Source organism: Oncorhynchus clarkii, chromosome 3 (genome assembly GCF_045791955.1).
Source record: "Oncorhynchus clarkii lewisi isolate Uvic-CL-2024 chromosome 3, UVic_Ocla_1.0, whole genome shotgun sequence".
Classification (NCBI taxonomy): domain Eukaryota; kingdom Metazoa; phylum Chordata; class Actinopteri; order Salmoniformes; family Salmonidae; genus Oncorhynchus; species Oncorhynchus clarkii.
In genome coordinates, this window is record NC_092149.1 from 65484377 (window position 1) to 65490376 (window position 6000).

Sequence of the window (6000 nt, forward strand, 5' to 3'; positions counted from 1 at the left end):
ACATGTATTAAAACAGGAAGCCTAGTGGTTACAGCGTTGGACTTGTAGGGTTAGGGTTAGGGTTAGGGTTAGGGTTAGGGTTAGTTCCCTGGTGGCATGTTGTGTTGTGTGGGTTGTTGTCTGGTATTGTAGTCAAATGAAATTGTATTTGTCACATGCTTCGTAAACAACACGTGTAGACTAACAGTGAAATGCTGAAATACGGGACATTCCCAACAATGCAGAGTGAAAGTGAATAGAGAAATAACAGAAAAGTAATATGTAATAATATATGCACAATGAATAATGATAACTTGGCTATGTACACAGGGTACCAGTACCAAATCGGTATGCAGGGGTACGAGGTAGATACAGTATCTACATAGGAATAAAATGACTACGCAATATGATAGATAATTAACAGTAGCAGCAGTGTATGTGATTAGTAAATGCAGATAGAGTCAATGCAGATAGTCCGGGTAGTTATTTGGTTACTATTTAACTAACTATTTAGCAGTCTTATGGCTTGGCGGTAGAAGCTGTTCAGGGTCCTGTTGGTTCCAGACTTGGTGCCGCTTGCCGTACGGTAGCAGAGAAAATGACTTGAGTGGCTGGAGTCTTTGACAATTTTTAAGGCCTTCTTTTGAAGGTCCTGGATGCCAGGGAGCTCGGCCCAAGTGATGTTCTGGGCCGTGTGCACTCCCCTCTGTTGCGTCTTGCGGTCGGATGCCAGGCAGTTGCCATACCAAGCGGTGATGAAGCCAGTGGTGCTGCTGTAGAACTATTTGAGGATCAGCGGGCCCATGCCAAAACTTTTCAGCCTGCTGAGGGGGAAAAGGCATTGTCGTGCACTCTTCACAACTGTGTTGGTGTGTGTGGACCATGATAAATCTTTAGTGATGTGGATGCCGAGGAACTTGAAGCTCTCGATCTGCTCCACTACAGCCCTGTCGATGGGGGAGTGCTCGGCCCTCCGTTTCCTGTAGTCCACGACCAGCTCCATTGTCTTGCTGATGTTTAGGGAGAGGTTCTTGTCCTGGCAACTCACTGCCAGGTCTCTGACATCTTCCCTATAGGCTGTCTCATCGTCGTCAGTGATCAGGCCTACCACCGTCGTGTCATCAGCAAAATGTATGTTGGTGTTCAAGTCGTGAGTGAACAGGGAGTACAGGAGGGGACCCGGTGTTGAGGATCAGCGTGGCGAATATGTTGTTGCCTACCCTCACCACCTGGGGGCATCCTGTCAGGAACCAGTTGCAGAGGAAGGTGTTCAGTCCCAGAGTCCTTAGCTTAGTGATGAGCTTGGAGGGCACTATAGTGTTGAACGCTGAGCTGTAGTCAATGAACAGCATTCTCACATAGGTATGTCTCTTGTCCAGATGGGAGAGGGCAGTGTGGAGTGCAATAGAGACTGCATCATCTGTGTCTTGTTAACCCCCACCTCCCCCCCCAGTGATCTACCCATACAGCTGACATTACTTACATAATTTTCCCAATTGACAGGGATGGCCCATGAGGGAATCAAATACATACTGCTTGATAGCACCAGGCTCTAACCCAGTGAGCCATTGGAACCAGAGTGAAGTTAGACAAGTTGCACTGAGTTCATCAATACTAATCCCATCCTATCTGAGAGACAGCCATCCAATTCTACTACAGACAGATCTATCTCATCCTAGAGAGCATGGTAGACTGGCCCATCCTCAATCCCATTCCCATCCTCTCCCACTTCACATAGTACACTTCACAAGACGGCTCACTTTCCCTTGAACCCCCCCCCCCCCCACCCCCCCACCCCCCCCCCCCACCCCCCCACAATTAAATAGAACAAGAGCCCCAGAAAGAGAATCCTTACGTTGACAGTCTCTGTGTTTCTGATTCCAACTTGGCTCATCTCTCTTGCAGTAGGAATACGACAGATGGTTGTTAGCATGCACCCAGCATCACCCTGTGAACTGTTGTCTCATCCTCTTTCTCTACTGCAGTGATCTTAAATACGCGACTCAGAGGACAGACTCACAGTCATGCTTTTTGCCTGGTCTCCACGCGCCCGGCGACGTGTGTTTACCTCACACACTCCTCCTCGCTTGCAACCTGAGAGATCAAACACCCTGTGTGTTTCAGGCTTTCACATGAGCAGCTGCTAACACATGCTGCAGTACTGTAGGTAGAGTAGTTTATACAGTGGGGACAACTATTGTATTTTTTTACAGGAAATCTCATGAATTTACAATCTCTCTCTCTCTCTCTCTCTCTCTCTCTCTCTCTCTCTCCCTCTTCATCTCTTTCTTTCTCTCTCTTCTCTGTCCATTCTCTCTTTCCCTCTCTCCTCTCTCTCTATCCCTCTCTTTCTCCCAAAGAAGAAAAGAGGAATTGATCTCTCACTGCCGTAGAGTTGCAAAATAAAGCTTGTTTGCACTTCCGGACTCCTTGGAGGATGACTCAAGATATGCTGTTGCCTTAGATGACTCCAGATATGCTGTTGCCTTAGATGACTCCAGATATGCTGTTGCCTTAGATGACTCCAGATATGCTGTTGCCTTAGATGACTCCAGATATGCTGTTGCCTTAGATGACTTGGTTTGGATGCCTATTTACTTGACAGCTCATTGTAAATGAACACACTAGGTATATCAGTGACAGACATGAACTGCAACCCCATGCAAACCCTAGTGTGACATTAGGTGTACAGACATCAAATTGCAAACCTTTCTAGTGACAGTAGCTACTGGAGTAACTCTTCTGCATCCAAACAATGATGACTACATACTGTAAGTTCACACAAAAAACTCCAGATGAGGTTATATTGGAGAACCGCAGTCCAATGCACTAGATTCTACATATGGTTATGTTTTTATATGGAAGAGCAAAGGAGTATGACAAATACCAGCAGCATGTCTTTGGGTAGCCAATATCATACATCGAGAAAGAAAAATACACAGTAGGTCTATATTACTGAGAGGTTAGCCAGGATAGTTAATGATAATGTTCGATTAGCACATCATTAATCAGACTCAGCAGGCAGCCTCCCCTAGAGTAGTCCAAAACACACGCACACGCACGCGCACGCACACGCACACGCACACACACACACACACACACACACACACACACACACACACACACACACACACACACACACACACACACACACACACACCATGGGATCATACACTGGGATCACCCTGTGTAAATAGAGATGTATGTGATGACCCGGTGTGACTTCCTCTCCCTCTAGTAAGTCATCTTCACCCCCAGGGGCTCTTTACTTCATGCTGCATCAATATAATATTATTATCAACCCACCAGGCCTCCATGGGATAATTTCATGGAATAATATCAACCCCATCACTACGCCTCCAGCAGAGAGACCACACAGGGTAGGCCTACAGAGAGTGAGTAGGTGGAGAAAACACAGTCTACCGTTCGCTCACTGTTTGTTCATTTGCTGATGGAGTAGTGTATTTTAGGGACCACCCCGCCGGTGGGTGCCTGACTGCTGACATTTTCACCCGTTTCTACATGTAGAATCGTTTTGCACAAGGTTTGCTAATTATGGCCGGCACTCTGTTTAGAGGTGCTATGTACTCTCGGCCGGCAAACACTACTAATGTGTCCGAGCTTTAAGATGTGTATTAGGCCTAGTACTTCCTTCCCATGACTGTAATTTACTTTCTGCAAGGTGCCAGACCATCAAGCTATGGGTACAGACCAGTAACCCATTTTCCTGCTTTTCAGTATGGTGAGGGAGAGGGAGAGAGGGGGGAAGGGAGAGAGAGAGGGAGGGAAATGGTAGAGGGAGAATGACAGAGGGAGGGAGAGGGAGAAAAGGGGGAAGGGAGAGAGAGAGGGGGGTTATATAGAGAAGGAGGGAAAGGGGAGAGGGAGAATGACAGAGACAGGGAGGGAGAGGGAGAGAAGGGGGAAGGGAGAGAGAGAGGGGGGTTATATAGAGAAGGAGGGAAAGGGGAGAGGGAGAATGACAGAGAGAGGGAGGGAGAGGGAGAGAAGGGGGAAGGGAGAGAGAGAGTGGGGTATATAGTGAAGGAGGGAAAGGGGAGAGGGAGAATGACAGAGTGAGGGAGGGAGAGGGAGAGAAAGGGAGAGGGAGAGAGAGAGGGGGGTTATATAGAGAAGGAGGGGAAAGGGAGAGGGAGAATGACAGAGGGAGGAAGAGGGAGAGAAAGGGGAAGGGAGAGAGAGGGGGGGTATATAGAGAAGGAGGGAGAGGGAGAATGACAGAGAGAGGGAGGGAGAGGGAGAGAAGGGGGAAGAGAGAGAGGGGGGTATAAAGAGAAGGAGGGAAAGGGGAGAGGGAGAATGACAGAGAGAGGGAGGGAGAGGGAGAGAAGGGGGAAGGGAGAGAGAGATAGGGGTATATAGAGAAGGAGGGAAAGGGGAGAGGGAGAATGACAGAGGGAGGAAGAGGGAGAGAAAGGGGAAGGGAGAGAGAGAGGGGGTATATAGAGAAGGAGGTAAAGGGGAGAGGGAGAATGACAGAGGGAGGGAGAGGGAGAGAAGGGGGAAGGGAGAGAGGGGGGGGGTATATAGAGAAGGAGGGAAAGGGGAGAGGGAGAATGACAGAGAGAGGGAGGGAAAGGGAGAGAAGGGGGAAGGGAGAGAGAGAGGGGGGTATATAGAGAAGGAGGGAAAGGGGAGAGGGAGAATGACAGAGAGAGGGAGGGAGAGGGAGAGAAGGGGGAAGGGAGAGGGGGGGGGGTATATAGTGAAGGAGGGAAAGGGGAGAGGGAGAATGACAGAGCGAGGGAGGGAGAGGGAGAGAAGGGGGAAGGGAGAGAGAGGGGGGTATATAGAGAAGGAGGGAAAAGGGAGAATGACAGAGAGAGGGAGGGAGAGGGAGAGAAAGGGAGAGGGAGAGAGAGGGGGGGGGGGGGTAATAGAGACCAAAGAGGGCCTTGTCTAGGACATTACATCATTGCCCCACCTGCTGCAGTGGCTGTTTCGACACAGTAACCAGTTAGCTACCTCTGCTCACACACACACACACACACACACACACACACACACACACACACACACACACACACACACACACACACACACACACACACACACACAGACAAATGAGGTGACAAAGGCAATATGACAAATAGAAGACCATCAGCAAAGACTTGGCTCTCCTGAGAACAACACCAGGCTTTGCATGGCAATACTTTTACACTGAGTCAATGTGCTGGAGAACATAGTAGGATATAGTCAACCATTTGATGTATAAATATATATAGAAATACATTGAGAAGATTTTTGGAGGTTTCAGCTGACACACACACACATACACACAGCCACATACGCACACATATTGTTACATTTAATCCTTGGTTTGCCAAATAGTCAAACTGAAAGACAGCTTCAGAGGGTCTAAGTGCTGTATTGTTTCAGCTAACTCTCTCTCACACACACACACACACACACACACACACACACACACACACACACACACACACTTGTTCTGAGCTGGGGGCTGTGGGCCTCTCTTTGGTCCAATCCACTCCCCATTGATTGGTTATGCGTGTGCCTGCCTCTATGCTGCTTCAGAGGGGGGCTGGGTGACTGAGAGGAAAGAGGCTAAACGAATAGTTCATCAGAAATGTCACTGCTGATTTCACTCATGGGAGGGCTGGATGAAGGGAGAGAGGGAGGAAGAGAGACAGAGAGAGAGAGAGAGAGAGAGAGAGAGAGAGAGAGAGAGAGAGAGAGAGAGAGAAATGACTAATCGATACTCAGTGCTCAGGCATTTTGTGTGTGACGGGGATGAAGGACATATTAGCAGAAGTGAAATCTGCCTGAATGTCAACAACCACCTGGAAAAGTTCAACATGAAGAGAGCTGTTACAAAATATATAACGAGAAGACTAAGGCTACATCTGAAATGGCACCCTAATCCCTACATAGTGCACTCCTTTCGACCGTGACCTAAATAAGTAGTGCACTACATAGGACATAGGTTGCCAAAGGGAAAAAAAAACATACCTGCAGCGAACCATAAGAAATGATCCACCT

General features: G+C 48.3%; 1 protein-coding gene across 1 annotated transcript in view; it reads right to left on the reverse strand.

The window, feature by feature from the left end:
• Nucleotides 1-6000, reverse strand: part of LOC139401370 (microtubule-associated protein 2) — an 88576-nt gene that overhangs the window by 81891 nt on the left and 685 nt on the right. The gene's annotated exons all lie outside the window — the stretch shown is intronic.